General features: G+C 43.5%; 1 long non-coding RNA gene across 1 annotated transcript; it reads right to left on the bottom strand.

Annotated features, from left to right (window-relative positions):
• Nucleotides 1–6709: 6709 nt before the first annotated feature.
• Nucleotides 6710–12781, bottom strand: LOC108704794. The gene is made up of 3 exons (XR_001933678.2): nucleotides 12680–12781; nucleotides 7287–7611; nucleotides 6710–6942 (listed from the first exon to the last, which is right to left on the bottom strand). It is a non-coding gene; the product is annotated as an uncharacterized LOC108704794 (long non-coding RNA).
• Nucleotides 12782–17282: the final 4501 nt, after the last annotated feature.

Raw genomic sequence — 17282 nt, 5'->3', positions numbered from 1 at the left:
GCTCCTTCTAACAGTCTCTTATTTCTACCCAAAAAGTGAAATATCCCGAGAGATTTGAGAGAGATAGCGATTTGTGAGAGAGAACGATTTGAGAGAGAGAGACAGTGATTTGAGAGACAGCAAAAGAAGAGAGAGCAGCAAAGAGAAGAGAAGAAGACAAAGAAGAAAGAAGACTTCAGTGACCCCCTGCCAGAGATTTATTACATCTTCCCATTTGGGATCCTCTGGAGAAAGGTACTGCTCCTGTGTTTCCCCCTCTATAACATGTGCTTGGAACAGTAAGATTAGCTTATCCCTTGGCTGTAGGAGTTGCCATGCTGCTCATTATAGATGTAGCTATAGCTGTTCTTCTTTATTCTCACCTGTAGATTTGTGAGTCGGGGGATTCATCCAGTGTCGGACTGGGATACCAGGGGCCCATCCAAAAACCTTAGACCAGGGGCCCACCAAGAAAATTTAGACCAAGGGCCCACTGTACTATTATTCTTCCTCTCCTAGCTCAACCTCTATTCATAGTTTTACATACTATAATCTATTATTCCATCTATTTAGCCTCATAGAAATAGGGAATGGCCTTGAAATAGGCCAAATATTTAGCAGCACAACTTGCACAAGGGCCCACTGACAACTTGGCCCACCGGGAGTTTTCCTGGTATCCCTGTGGGCCAGTCCGAAACTGGATTCATCTTTTACATGACCCTGTACATGGCAGTCCCCCCAGGTTGGTCCCAACCCACTATTGTCCCTGAAATTGACTGTACAGCCCCACCCCAGCAATGCACTTTATCCCACTACTAAAAACTGGACTGTATGTTTTCCAATTCCAGGGCACCCCTAACATGGGGCTCCGCTGGAGGTGGGGCAAATGATGTATTATGCAATTTAGAGCAGATGGGGAGCCAATCAGAGCATTAGAAGAGTTCCAGTTCAACAGGTTCATTAAAAGCACAATAAAATAGGGCTCATTTACTATTGCGCTGGGCATAATATCATGGCAAATAAATCCTATTAGTAAATGTGCTTGTTCTTATGTGCTGTCCCTATACATATGGCACCTCTCCACATTAACTCTAACCTTCCCAAATCTCTGTTTTATTTTACAGGGGTGTCAGAGATGGGCCTGCGTGCCATCATGGACCGCCTTTCCATAAAAGGCAATCAGAAGGTAAGTCTGCTCTCACAGGTACCCGAGGGGTTAAAGGGGATACTAACCCAATGATAAACATTGTGTATCTTCCATGTAAATGTGATTAAATAGAAATATAACAGGGTTTAGCTTAGTGTTTGCCCCGACTGTTACAATTCCCATATTTAGTGTTAGAACTTACTAGTGAGAGTTGCCATGTTATTTGCTCTGTCTATAGAGATCAATGTAACAGCTCCCCTAGTGGTAATAAATACATATTGCTTTGCTTATTGTGCCTAAGGGAAGAAATTGTTACTCTCATTATTACTGGGGATTAAACACAAACTGCTGGAAACCTTAATGTCTTCTTGTTTCTTACATTTCTCTAGGGCTTAGAGTGGATCTACATGGAGGAGGAGGGGATCTGTGAGATCATGGAGTTTGAGGGACCACTGGCGGCCCTTTATTTGAAGTGCATGAGGCAGGACATCATATGCCAAATGAAATGGGCGCTGTATGATTATTGGATGGCCAAAGAAAGCATGAGAAACACCAGGTGGTGGAAGATGAGGTTGATGTCCAAGTTCCAGCAGGACAAGAGGAAGGCCAAAGCCCAACTGAGATACCTCTATAAAACACTAGAGGCGATGAACCAGGCCATTCTCAGAAGAACATGGAGAGATATCCAGGTACAGTGTCTAATGAATATATTTCTTAAAATATTACTATTTTGTAATGGAAAGTATAAGGGGCTGATGTATTGAAATCCATTGCAATGCTGCAATTTTGTGAAAAACAACCACAAAAAGAACATATAACTCCTGTGCAACTGAAACCTATTGAGATGCCATAGAAACCAATGGGAAGTGTATCTTCATCATTTTGGCAAGGAATTGGGATGGATCAAAAGGCTTGAAAATGCAGAGAAACCTGCGATTTGCAACTTGTCCCATAATCACAGAAAGTCGATGGAAATGGTGCAAACATTTAGTATTTTAATTGGCTTAACTGCCATATTTCTGATTCAAATATAATGGGATTTCTACAGAGATATCACTTGCTAATGTAAAAAACTGTGGTATGAGTTTAACGTTATTTTGTTTGGTTTTGCAGACAGCCCTCACAACCACCAAGCGGCCACCAACACCACCGGCAGTTTCCTCGGTACCAAGTACAGATGCACCTCTGTGTAAGTCATCTTCATGACACAGAGGTGAGTGAGCCATTCGCAATTCCACCAGCGCTGCCTCCACTCTAATCCACCATAATTCCACACGTGGTGCTCCCCCTTATAACCAAAATATTGTTCCATAGACAGGAGCACCCTTAAGCCACTTGGTAGACCTGCATTCCTTTCCACTCCATCCCTCAGACTTCAGAAGCCGGGTCTAAAGTCTGGGGTGCAATGGAATGGAATGCAGTGTTCACCAAGTAGCTTCATGGCGCTCATGTGTATGCGGCCATATTCTCCTCTGTTTCAATTTCCTCCACCGTAATTCCAACAGCGGTGCCCCCACTTACACCTAAAATATGGTTCCATAGACAGGAGCACCCTTAAGCTGCTCGGTAGACCCTGCATTCCTTTCCACTCCATCCCTTGGGCTGTAGAAGCTGGGTCTACAGTCTGCCTTGGGTCCAATGGAATGAAAGGAATGCAGTGTTCACCTAGCAGTTTAATGGCGCTCATGTGTATGCTACCATATTCCCCTCTGTTTCAATTCCCTCCACTGTAATTCCACCAGCGGTGCCCCCACTTACACCTGAAATATGGTTTCATAGACAGGAGCACCCTTAAGCTGCTCGGTAGACCCTGCATTCCTTTTCACTCCATCCCTCAAGCCTGCAGAAGCCGGGTCTGTAGGCTACTTGGGGTAAAATGGAATGGAGAGGAATGCAGCGTTCACCTGGCAGCTTAATGGCGCTAATGTATATGTTGCCATATTCCCTTCTGTTTCCCTCACCCTGCTACCCTTGCTTTAATTTGGCGCATTGATCCTGGGAGCAAATCCGATCGCCGTTAAGGGGCCAGGAAGGAATTTTTCCCTCTAGTGAAGCTTGCTAGAGGTTTTTTGCCTTCCTCAGGATCAAATAGCGCAGGTTTTCTAATTATTGTCAATAAAACTGTGACTTACACAGATTTAACACCAAGCTGCTGTGTGTGTCTGTTTTATTCTGGGTACTGGTCACATTTGGGACAGGTAACATATAGATGGGGTGGGGGAGGTGAGAATGGAATGAATAAGCAGAGAAAAAACAAAGAAAAGTTAAAGAAGAATGAAAGTGAAATTTACTCATGTTCTTGTTGTATAAGAAACCCTGCTTTCCATGGTATATGTCAGTGTGATTCCTTACACCCCACCCAGCACTTCAGTACCTGTCAGTGACACGGGCCAGTCCTCCTGTGGGTACAGCTGCTCCACCAAGCATTCTTACACTGGGCTAACAGGTTGGAGATTCTGTTTCTAATGGTCATTCCTGGGAATTTCCCACCATTCCCCATCATGGAATGTAGCCTGTATACTCATGTACCCACTGGCACATACAGACATAACAAAGCTGGAGGGAAAGATAAAAATATATATAATTTAGTTTAAAGTGATACTGACTCTCAAATGTATCGCAGTAAGAACAAATCCTTCTAAAGGGGAAGTAAAAACACAAGACACATATTTACTGTATTTCAGTGCACAGGGATATTATCCATAAGGCACAATTCAGCAGGTAGGATCCCATTCTCCCTTTCATAGTCAGACATATCCGGTGCTATCGCCATAGGGGTGAAGGTTAAAGTGCACAACACAATATTCATTGGGCAGATGAGAAGTTGCCTGTGGGTACAAAGCCTAAACCTGTCTCTGTAGGGATACTTGTGCAGTCATTGCCCCCGTGTACTCAGAAAGCAAAGCAAAAGAACAATAAAGTACAGAATCCATCCATGTAATAGAACCCCCATACTAAGGTGGTCTGCTGTTATGTTTGCTGCCCCCAGAATTGTATTTCAAAAATAGATCTTGGTTAGGGCAGAATGAGGGGGTGTAACTATAGAGAAAGTAGACCCTGCCACTGCTGGGGGGGTAATGACTGATCAGCAGTATCACAACAAATATTATTCCCTAAATTTAGTTGCTGTGGGGCCTCGTATGGTCTAGTTTACAATTGCTAGAATGCAGATTTATAATTCTCAAACCGATTGGTATTTTAACATATCTCACTGTAATATTCTAAAGAGAACAAGTGGGTTATGGTTTAGATGATCAAAGCAGTAAAAAAATCCTACATTTTGCAAAGAAAGTGAAATTCTGGGTTGTTCACATTTGAGTTAACATTTAGTATGATATAGAGAGTGATATTCTGAGATAATTTGCAATTGGTTTTAAATTTTTTATTATTTGTGTTTTTTTAATTGTTTGGCATTATATTCAGCAGCTCTCCAGTTTAGAATTTCAGCAATCTGGTTACTAGGGTCCAAATTACCCTAGCAACCATGTTTTAATCAGCTGGGTTTTATATACTGCACTGACCTTGTACTGAACAGGACGAGGGATAAATATGTGTGGCCCTAATAAGGGACCAGAGACATGCAGCCCCCTCAGTATATTCCTAAATACACCTTTCCCAGCATGCTCTCTCCTGGCCTTGTTGCCTCCTCTTCCTATTTCCCAGAATCCCTCACACAGTCACATGGCATCAGCCTTGCTGTTTCCAGGTTGCCTAACACTGCCATCTGCTGATTGGAGGTGACCTTTGCATCCTCCTTATTTATCTGCCTATTACAGCAGCAATAACAAGAAATGAGTACAGCTAATGCTGTGACTGAGCTATGACTCCCATCAGCCCGGGTTCGAAGGGGACAGCCATTTGTCTATCTGCCTGCGACTACTGATATGATAAGTAGTTTAATAAGTGGAATCTTATCATTTGGTTAAGAAATAAATGAGGGAAACTCTAATATATATCATGGTCTCTCTATACAGCAACAGTGTGAGCTTGCGACCCCCCCATACCACCTTTAGATTTCACTGATCAGAAGCCCCAAGCCACAGCCGGGTACATATTCTAAGCTTAGTCATAACCGCTACAGATGTAACTACTACTGCCTATATTAACACTTTTGATTGGTTAGTGAACAGACCCCTCTGCAGCCGGGATAGTCAGCTTGTGTACAGGTCACAAACATAATGGGTGAGCGCTGGCACTAGACACACTGGATCGTCTGCCCCATACAAAGACACAATTAAAGCAGTGTTGCCTACAGATGTCAATCTGCCTTACAGAATAGGCCGTGCTTATGTGGGTCACTAACAAGCTTAACACAATACAATTTTTTGGCCACCGTCGCTTCACACCAATCTGACTTATGCAGTGACTTTCCACTGGGGCTAGCTGAACTCGGCCTTAAAATGAAAGGCAACTGTTTAAGAAGAGGCAAAGTGCAAAATCTTAAGTAAGTGGCCCAGGTGCAGAGAGAGTAATGGAATAAATGGAGACCACTTGCTTTGCCACTGGACAAACCACAGACACATGGCGCCATTATTAACAGTGTGAGCCATCAATCAACACCTCAATTCTGCCCGTATGTCTTCCAAATGTTACGACACCATCTACACCCTCGTTCTGCTTCTAAAGATAATGCAATGAGGACAATACCAGCAGTACCAACTACTTTCCACATACTGATCATTATCCCAAAGCTTTCTGCAGCAGTTAAAGGGTAAGTACCACTGCTTTGTCCTGGGAGACAAGTCTATAGTGAATACAAGAAAATATAAGAATTAACTCTTGGCCTGTCTTTGTTGCCAGTCTAGCTACCTGCAATAACCTAAAGCACACAAGCAAGCAGGCGGCCATCATAGCCAGGCATATGCTGAAAGTCGGCGCTCAGGCAGCAGCCAATGAAATGGCCAAGTCACTGCATGAAATGAGAGAGGCAGGACTGGATTATTATAAGGAAAGACGGGGAAAGGAAGTATTATTTATCCTTACCTACACAGCATGTTCCTCTAGGCTGATGCTCAGCAGGTCCCATGTCATAGAGCTGAAACTAGCACTTACAGGGTTATGCACAAACGTTGACAAAGTTTGACCTTACACACAGCAACCAATAAGCTGCCTCCCTTTTATATTCAAATGGCAGCAGAGTAGTAACTAGTTAACTTTGCCTTTATAACTCTTAATTGACCATCGGACACGAGGCTTGGGACAGACTCTCTCACGTGTTGCTGGAAGCAGGAGGGGAGAGGGAAAGAAGGGGGTACAGTATAGAAGGAAGGGGGTACAGTATGGAAGAAGGTGATAGCAGCACACAAATTCACACCTCTGACTTGCCCAAGGCCACATTCAGCAACATCAGCACAGGAGTCTGCATTCTCTGAGGAGCCCCTACAGGCAGGTTTTGTGCTTGAGGAAGCTGAATGGACTGTGGCAAGATCATGGATTGAACTGAACTGTATCGGGGCATCTGAAGTTGGGAGCCTGGCATTGGCCTGGTTAACTGCAGAAGGTGATAAACGGTTAAGCAATTCAAAGCCAAATTTCTAAGCCTTACAAAGCCCAAGTATGATGATCTTGTCTGCTTACCTGTGTGAGCTGGGAGTCCATCATCTGGGAGGCCTGATTAAGGTGACTTTCATACAGACTTTCATACACCAGCTGCTGGTTTCCATTCAGGGGCTGATAAAAGGGACGTGGCCTGGGTTGTGACCATTTCCAGTGTTTGCATGCCAGGGAAAGGGTTATATGGAGGCTGGAGGCCTGTATCACTGGTCAGTACCATGGCACTGGGCTGAGAAAGACTCGGCCGCATGTACACCTGGAACCTGCAAATAAAAACAGATTCTTCAGTCAGGACTACATGTGATCTGAAACTGTGCAAAGGCAAATCCTTAACCCTTTCTCTGTTTTGCTAAGTCAAATGAAGAAACGTCTAACTGCCATAGTCCCATGTGAAACCTGCAGTGCGTAATTAGGAAAGGTGGAGGTCTCCAAACTTCTCTGCATAAATGATGGTTGCAATGAAAGATTTGCTGCATTTTCCTAAATCGGCTGCATTGAGCTGTATATTTATTGCGACTGGGAGATGGGGAGGCCTCCTCGCAAACCCAGCTGAGCTTGAGCCTGCAAGTGTGAAGGGAAATGGAATGTTTTGAAATTAAATATGAACCTGACATGGAGGCAGATGGTGCAACTGAAGCAATGGCCATGGGTGGCATTGACACATCTCCAAATGAGCTGTAGTTGACCCCGGTGGAGGCTCCCAAGCTAGACGGTGGCTGAATTCCTGAGCCCGGACCTGCTGGTGAATTCTGCTCTAGCAAACTGAGTTTTCCCAGGCTCTACGGGCAGTCTCCATCTACAGAAAATATCAATGGAGCAGGCACTCAGAATAAAGGTAATCTTCCACCAGGTTGTTCAACAAAGAGTAGAAATGTTGATTGTGTCCTCAGCCTTACGTGTTTCATGCTCACAAACACTTAGTCAATCTCCATCTACAGGACCAAGAAGAGAGATGTAGTTATAGTTGGGTTTATGCCCAGGGGCCCAGGGGCGATCCGCCAATGAGGCGAGCTGAGGCGCTCGCCTCAGGCGGCATCGCCAGCTAGGTTTCCAGGGGCGGCAAAAAGCCGCTCCTGGTGCCTTTAAGAGCCGAATTTCCGGTTTTTGAACCGGAAATTCGGCTTTACTAGGGCGAGAGAGCGCAATTGCGCTCTCCGCACTAGCGTTGCTGCCTCCCCCCCGGAAATCGAATCGGGCTGGGGGGCGGCATTACTGGAGCCGCCTCAGGCGGCAATGGATACAGAAACGGCACTGTTTATGCCACCAATCATTAAAGGAGAACTAAACCCTCCTACAAGAGTCCCCATCATTTCTCCCTTCCCACACAGTCTATTGAGTTAAATAAAAGTGCCCCTGTTTGGAAACCTGAGCTAAAGATGATGGCACCTGTGTTCTCTGCTGTACTGATCTGCTTTTTTATCTTAGGTTTTCAAATAGGGGCACCATTCTACGTAATAGACTGTGTGGGGATGGAGAGGTGGGCCGAAGGGGGCTTAGTTCTCCTTTAAGGCTAATGTTAGTTATACATTTAAAACTGAAAAAGAAGCTGTGCAGAGTGCAACCAACTGCTTCCTACTAGGGTTGCTACCTGTTTGGACAGCCCAGCTTTTGGAAGGGCTGACTGGTGAAAAGGAAAATCCGGACAGGACATCGAAGTGAATAAGAAATGGCGATCAGCCAGTCATGGTGATCATCAGTCCCGCCCCTGGCGTCACCTGCCCGCCTCCCCACATCAACTGCCCCCCAATGTCACTGGCCCAACTCCTGTCACTGGCCCTACTTCCTACACAGGGAGGCCTGGCTATCAGGAAGGTCCAGACTGAAGGGTCTGCTTTCTCTATAGTCTTAGAAATCCCCCCTCCCCAGCTGCTTTCTTTCATTACCTGTCACCAGCAGGAAGGAAGCAGGGGTCACAAGCCGGACCCAAAAAGGATTTCCCAGAAAGGAGCTACCATACACTCAGGGGCGCTCCGCCAATGAGGCGAGTTGAGGCACTCGCCTCAGGCGGCAGCACCCCCCTGGTTACCAGGGGCGGCAAAAAATGCCGCTCCTGGTAAATAAGAGCCGAATTTCCGGTTTTCTACCCAGAAATTAGTCTCTTCTATTGCAGAGCGCACAACTGTGCACTCTGCACTAGCGACGCGAACCCCCCCTACCCCAGTCCCGGTCTGGAAAAGTGAGTGCCGTGGGGAGTGGGGGCGGCAAAACTAAGCCTGCCTCAGGTAAAATGAGCAGGATCGGCCTGGCGTACACTGGGAGTTGTTATTGCATGGAGTAGTTAGTTATGTACCATTTATCAGAAGGATTGAAACACTTAGGAGTGGACACGTTATCACCCCTGTTATCCAATTATTTGATCGTTTGGTGAATCCAAACTTAATATCTCAATTGGTGGTAAAACTGTTTTGGCCAACTGGTCTGGGGTGGGGGCGCCTGGACCGCTTGCCTAACGATTTATCTATTAAATGATCTATTATATTTGATGCCCGTAAATGTACTTTAACTGTATTCATCTGCTGGTCACGTGATTGGGTTTTACTGGTTGTGATGGTACCCAATTCATTTGGCAATTTTGTACCCAGATTGTAACAGCCAAATTTTGCTCTAGTTTTAACAGGGCACAGTTATATTGGAATTATGGTGGGGGGGGGGGAACGTATTCTTTTAGTAAAAAAAGCCTAAAATGTTTAATTTGTTCTGCAGTATAGCAGCTGTGTAACACTTCCCCTTCTTATAACTAGTGCATCAACAGCAATCATCTGTCAGTAGGAATCCCAGATAGTTACCCCTAGAGGCTCTCTACTGCCTTGTTCCTAAAACACCTATTCAGGAACAGCTCACACAGGAGGGCATGTCTCTCACTCAACAGAGCCGGTATCCAGCAGTGAAATCAGGTATTTATAGCCTTGTTTATCATATGAGTATAACTGCAGGTGCAGGAGTGGGGTTTTGTTTATCTTCATTTCACCAATTTCAATTCAATGCTGCAGTTATATCACAGTAATTAATTTGGTGCCAACTTCTCGCAGTCCCTGACAGCTGATAGCATGCATATTGCACCGCTATATATTTATATAGAGTGGGGGTCCCCAACTTGTTTTTTACCCATGAGTCATATTCAAATGCGTAAATAGTTCTTGGGGTGCCAAATAAAGGTTGTGATTGGCTATTTGGTAGTCCTTATGTGGACTGGCAGCCTACAGGAGATTTTATTTGGTCATAAACTTGGTTTTTACGCAATTGCTGTAGTAATATGGAAAACCATGTACCTTTTTTATTACCCAGGGCTGGAAATCCTGTTCTGTAAAACTTGCACATGGGCAGTACAGAACTGGTAGGGAAACATTTTGTAGTTCATGTTTGCCTCCAGTGTAGGTCAGTGATCCCAGGCTTTTTTCATGCTTGTGTTGCTCCCCAACTTTTTTATATTTAAAGATGGCTCATGGGTATAAAAGGTTGGGGGACCCTGGGCGAAGGGGCATAACAAGGCAAAGAACACAATGGTGGCCTGCCCTGCCAAAAACTTTCCCATGCTACTGCATTGTTTATGATAGAGGAGCAGTGGCTTGGGGTAAGATGTAAGAGATTAGAATTAGCACCAAAAGTGATTTTCTTTGCCTAATAACTCCAAGCACTCAGTGTTTAGTAATGGTTGAGAAGCTCCTATTTCCATGTCATTTGGGTGATAATGATCCAGTCACTGGATCCTCTTCCCCAGTGATCCCCAACCAGTAGCTCATGACCAACATGTTGCCCATCAACCTCTTGGATGCTGTTCTCAGTGGCCTCAGAGCAGGTGCTCTTTATTTAATTCCTGACTTGGAGACAAGTTTTGGTAGCTTTAAAAATGGGTGTATTGCCAAACAGAGGCTCCTGTAGGTCGCCAGTCCACATTGGAGCTACCAAATAGCCAATCTCACTACTTATTTGGCATCCCCAGGACTTCATGCTTGTGTTGTTTCCCAACTTACACTTGTATGTGGCTCAAAAAAGGTCAAGGACCCCTGCTCTTCACTCTAAATGGTAACATGAACTTTTGATGTCTCCAAACGTCCAGAGTATGGATCATTATATCCCCAAGGACACGGGGTTAGTTGACATATCTCCCATCATCCCCAAACTAAAAATGAAGAATCAATACCACCAAAACATGGACAGTTGGAATATCTACCCAGCACCAATACCTTTACTTCCAGCTTTCAAGTATTTCAACTGCACACATTCCATTTCCCAGTGGTAACCTGTCTAGGTAGAGACACTGTAATAAATATTTATTGAAATAGTATATGAATAAAGCCCTTATGGGGCCCCTTTACCTCCTGGGCCCCCTGCAACTGCTGGGACTGCTTCCTCTATAGTTATGCCCCTGCAGGGGCCCAACAGGAGCCAATTAAATATTATTTAGGTCCTGTGCTGTATGTGACAAGCCTGAGTGATGTGCAAGCTAAGGGGTATCCAAGGACAGCCTCATGCCACCCATTATTGGTGCAGCACCTCCAAACTCATTCAGCACTGCATTCAGAGAACGGAGCAACTCTCAGGGCTCCATTATAAGAGCCAAATGAATTGTGTCTCAGGGATTGGCCTGTTAATATACTTCTAATCTTTACATCTTGCCCAAGACTTTAGAAATAAGGCCTTATGCTTAAATGCAACTCAAACATAGTTGTGTGTGTGCAGTCTTTGCAGCCAGTGGCGGCTGATATTTATATTACCAGAACCAAAAATATTTAAAAGTAAGACTCTTCATTTTTACTCTAATACAGCATGGGTTATTTCCAATTATACTCAAAGTCAGGCCCTCATTTATATTGTCTGTAGTGATGTGCAGGTCAAGAAAAACCCAACTCACACCCGACCCTAACCTGCAAAATTATAGGACCCACAAACGACCGGTTCCCACTAGTGATGGAATACTGGAATACTCAGTGCAGGTGCAGGTAAGATGCACCTGTAAAAGGACAGCATCTACACCTGAACATTTATTAAAGAAGGGGGCACCAGCCCAAGATGTAAGATAAGCAGCCGGGGTCACTTAATGCTCTGTCCACAAGGTTTTTGGTCTTCCCTTGGTTTTCTTACCCAGTGCTTGGTGGCATAGTCACAGTAGACTAATTTGTCACCATTAATAAAAAAAAAAACAGCCAGACAAAGCTTAAATGTTACGGCTGGTAAGAGAAAATGAAAAAGGCCCAAAATATTACAGCTTTGTAATAACTGTCCCATAGTTTTTAGAGAGATACCCCTGTTATACCCCTGTTATGCTCCTGTACTTGGTACATTGCTGCAGGCAGATTTGAGGGTACAGTCAGTGGCTCTTTAAAGGAGCACATGTTGGTGGACACCTGGCTGTATATCCTGGGTAAACAATTGCTTATGACATCATTTTCAGGCAGACTGCACCGGCCCGGGGTTATACCAGTGAGCACCATGGAGTGATCCACTTCCGTCTCCTTCTGTCTTCAAATTTTCCAGGGCAAACGCATGCGCAGTTGAACGAAATAGCGATTTTTTAGTTAAAGTTCGGCTTTTTGTTCTACTGTGCATGCGCAGCCGTCCGAAGAAGGAGTAAGACGGAACAAGATCACTCCTGCTCACTGGTATAACCCCGGGCCAGTGCAGTTTTCTGCTCATAGGAGCACCGGCCCGGGGTTTCAGGTAAGTAAATACAATCACTTGGTGGGTGCCTAACATTTGGCACCCCAAGCGCTGCAAGCCTTAACTTCTCCTTTAATGTCTCTTGTTACATTGCAGCCATTCCTACTGTACAAAAACGTTAAGTTTGCGGATGGTAAAGCTCAAATATATCCTGAAATACAGCCGGATTTCCATTAGTGTTACAAATAAAGCTTTGCAACTGCTCTATTAAATCAGTACCATGTGCCTTTTAGACTCAGTGTCTCCAGTCAGTGGTTATATTTGCCCCAGGGTGGGCACATTGAATAATCACTATTGAACGAGATTAAAGTATTCGTGTTTGTATATTAGTCACACACTTACCAAGCGTCATTGACCTTAAATGCTTGGATTGTTTCAGGATGCAGAATTCAAACCCATCAGCTGTTCTTTCCTTGCCAGACGGACTCTCCTCTCATCAGAGCCTTCCTGTCAAGTAAGAGTTTTATTTTATATTTAGCTTTTTTTTTTTACCTTAGTTAACCATTCTAATAAGTTGTTTTTTATGATCAAGTCCAGTGCAGTACAGGTATGGGACCAGTTATCCAGAATGCTTGGGACCTAGGGTTGCCACCTGCCCAGAAGTTAGAAAACTGGGCAAGCCTGTTACCCGCTTTCCGGTTGTTATGGCCAATCACAGGCTGCCATGTCACACTCCTGCCCCTTTGCGTCACAGGCCCGCCACTTTGCATCACTGTCCCGCCTCTGACGTCACGGGTACCGCCCCCTGCCAGGATTCTGAATGTAGGAAAGGTGCCAACCCTATCGGGACCTGGGGCTTCTGGATAACATATCTTTCCATAATTTGGAACTTCATACATTAAAACTATAAAATCATGTAAACATTAAATAAACCCAATAGGCTGGTTCTGCTTTCAATAAGATTATATCCTAGTTTGGATCAAATCCAAGGGAGTGTTTTATTATTACAGAGAAAAAGGAAATCATTTTTAAAATATGGATTATTTGGATAACATTGAGTCTATGGGAGAGGGCCTTTCTGAAATTCGGAGCTTTCTGGATAACAGGTTTTCGTATAGCAGATCCCATACCCGTATACACAAGGAGCACCTCTACTAAATGCTCACACACATTTATTTTGGGCAAAATTAGATGTTCTCTATACTATCAAATAGGGATGCACCGAATCCAGGATTCGGTTCGGGATTCGGCCAGGATTCGGCCTTTTTCAACAGGATTCGGCCGAATCCTTCTGCCCGGCCGAACTGAATTCGAACCCTAATTTACACATGTAAATTAGGGGCGGGTGGGAAATCGCTTGACTTTTTGTCACAAAACAAGGAAGTAAAAAATGTTTTCCCCTTCCCACCCCTAATTTACATATGCAAATTAGGGTTCGGATTCAAAACAAGGAAGTAAAAATGTTTTCCCCTTCCCACCCCTAATTTACATATGCAAATTAGGGTTCGGATTCGGTTCGGTATTTGGCCGAATCCTTCGCCAAAGATTCGGGGTTCGGCCGAATCCAAAATAGTGGATTCGGTGCATCCCTACTATCAAAGCAATCAATGGCTCAAGAGAATACAGTTGAAGATGTGTACTGGGCACAAGCACAATTATTCATTTATTGGCAGAAGACACAGCACTGTCCCTTTAATTGTTTTGATAGGGTGGGGAAAAAAATAATTAGTAACAAATAAAAAAACTTACTCTTAAAGGGGTGGTTCATCTTTAAGTAATTCTAAGCAATCAATTGGTCTTTGTTGTTTCTTTTTTTATAGTTTTTAAAATATTTGCCTTCTTTTTGTGATTCTTTTCAACTTTCTAAATAGGGATCGCCGACCCCATTGAAAAAAAAACAACCAAATGCTATATTAGGCTACACGTATTGTTATTGCTACTTTGTTATTCATCTTTTTATTCAGGCCTCTCCTATTCGTATTCCAATCTCATGTTCCAATCAACGCATGGTTGCTAGGGTAATTTGGACCCTAGCAATAAGAGTGCTGAAATTTCAAACTGGGGAGCTGTTGAATAAAAAGCTGAATAAATCAAAAATCAAAAAAATGAAAACCAGTTGCAAATGGTCTCAGAATATCACTCTCTACATCATACTACATGTTTATTTAAAGGGGAAAAACCTCTTTAAAAACAATAAAAGTTGCATTTCCATTATACTGAGTGCCCTGATTACCCAGTAGAAAATCACCCTTAAGTAGCCTAGTGCCTAGATTTTCATTTGTCACAAGCTACGTGGAACTAGCCGGTAAAAACGGGTCTGTGAAAAAAGGAAAGGTGAGGGTTTAAAAGGACAAAGGCAAGAGGAGAGGTGCTACGAAGCTACAATAGGGGTGATGAAATAATGTAAAATAACATCAGCAAGAACATGGAAGCAGAAAGGGCAGAAGAAACGGGAACTGAAGATACAGTTAAAAAAAGAGAGAGAAAAAAAGGTAACACTTGAGGATTATCTTTATACTAGTTTACTATTGAGCAGATCCAGTATCACTAATTGACTCAAGGTCACAAGTAGGGTCCATAGCATAATATACTAATATTTACATAATATACTCAAACCCTGTTTACTTCCATAAAACCCTGACCGACGCAATTCACAATGGCTACTTTATTTAAAGCTTTTTACCACCACCCCCAGTGAGTCCTGTGTCCACTGTCGCCTCAAAGGCAACTCAGCATTGGGCCCTAATCCAGATTGTTTCTCCCCATATTTTGAATACCCAAATTATGTTGCAGATTTGCTTTGAGGCCTCTTGTTTAAATTACTATATTTAATTTAAATGCCCAAGCTGAATAGCACAGGACTCGTTTTTAGCTTCTGACCCATAGATAAAGCTACACCTCTATGTATGGCAAATGAATGGCAGAGAATTTGTGCAAGAAACAGGGATCCTGTAGACCCAGTAGCTGCTATGGCACCAAGAATTAAGGAGGACCCAATCACGGGAGTAAATATCTGTTCTCAACATCATCCAATTGTCTTTGCCAGTTAAAAGGTTTAATGGGCAGATTTACTGGGCGACTTTTGAGACACAGTTCTCTCTTACGTACGCATCTATAGATTGAAGTCACTTTGAGACTGCTATGTACATTTACTGCACATCTAACCTGCAGACTTCCATCTATAAATTTGAAGATTTTATGGAGACTAACCTGAGCACTCACCCACGATCCCAACTTGACCAACTTCTCTTCATAACAGATATTCCGTACCCATTATTAGCTTAGTCAGCAGTAGCAGATGATGGTGGTTGATGTAAGGGATTTAGTTAGTGGCTTCACTTTGTTCTGGTTCTCATTGGTCTTATAGAAACATCTAGCTCCCAGGATCGTGAATACAGAGAAGAACCTGTATTTCTAATTTCCAAGGATCTGAAAATACCAAAAGAATCTGTTAAGGTTTTTTGAAAGAATTAAGGATTATAAAGTGCCATGTTTGACCGATTTCTTTTGTTACAACAGAAATAATTGGGTGGAAGATGAAGGTAGCAAACAGCCCATAATTAGGATGTTGAGGTTTTTCAAGACTGCCTAGATGGGCTCCTGTCCAAAGATGATCTTGTACTGAAGGGATATAGGTGCTATGAATATAAATTATAGACAGATGTGCATCATACATAGTAGTAGTATATAGTAGGCAAGACACCGGCCTTAGCCTGGTGCTGCATCTTCCATAGTCCTGAACCGCTGAAGAGCCGAACAGCCAAAGTCCTGAACAGCCGAAGTCCCGAAGCCGCAAAATGACCCAAAGTCACGAAAAGAGTCGACCTTGAAGTTCTAAAGCCGCGAAAAGACCCGAAGCCACGAAAGGAGCAGAAATTGAGCCAAAGTCAAGAAACGAGCCGAAGCTGAAGTCCTGAAACCAAAAGCCAAAGTCACAAAAAGAGCCGAAAGTTCAGTTCTACGGAACACCAGTGTGTGTCATTTATTGTATTAACCCCTTGACCACTAATGCATTATTTTAATACTCTATAGGCCCCTGCCACCAATGTGTTTTAAAAAAAATTTTTATGGTGGCCCGGGCATCAACTTTTTTTTTTACATATAGAGGGCCCTTACCACCAACGATTTTTTTAAAACTTTTATTGCGGGCCCTGGTGCCGAAGTTTTTTTTTTTTTAAACTTATAGGGGGGCCCTGGTCACCAATGGATTTTTATAACCATTTTAAGCACTGATGTCTCTGTGTTCTTTTAACTGTAATACGGGTGGGATCTGGGTTGGGGCTTGGTGACCGGGGTGGGCGTGGCCCAGAAAATTTTGTTGTACAGGGCCCCGTGATTTTTTAATGGCGGCACTGGTCTCCCTCAGAGGACTGTGGCACTGCTTTATTGCCGTTTAAAGTTTGTAGTACAAACAGTTATGTTACATGTGGATCACCGTACCAGAGGCCACCCCTATAGACTAGAAGAAAAGAACTTTCATTTGAAGCAACGTAGGGGGTTCTTCACAGTCAGGACAGTGAGGTTGGGGAATGCACTGCCGGGTGATGCTGATTCAGTTAATGACTATAAGAGGGACTTGGATGATTTTTTGGACAGATATAATATCAAAGGCTATTGTGATACTACACTCTATAGTTAGTATAGGTATGGGTATATAGAATTTATGTGCAGGTATGGAGGGGTGTGTGTATGGATGCTGGGTTTTTATTTGGAGGGGTTGAACCTGATGGACTTTGTCTTTTTTCAACCTGATTTAACTATGTAAACCCTGGAAAGTACTAACGGAGTGTTGATATTCAGGATGTTTATTATTTAGCACGTTTTCTAAGAGACAGTAAGAAATGATATAACTTTGTTTATCCCAGATGGGATACATTTATCTGTACTGTGTATTTTTCTAAACATTAGTTATTGCTGTGGGCACGGATGCAGCTGACTTCAACACTACCCACTCCTTCCAAATCCTACAAATATGTCCTGACATTTATCTGGGTGCAACAAGACT

This window comes from Xenopus laevis, chromosome 8L (assembly GCF_017654675.1).
Source record: "Xenopus laevis strain J_2021 chromosome 8L, Xenopus_laevis_v10.1, whole genome shotgun sequence".
NCBI classification, from domain to species: domain Eukaryota; kingdom Metazoa; phylum Chordata; class Amphibia; order Anura; family Pipidae; genus Xenopus; species Xenopus laevis.
Note: the sequence above shows the minus strand (reverse complement) of the source record. Positions and strands in the feature narration are given on the sequence as shown.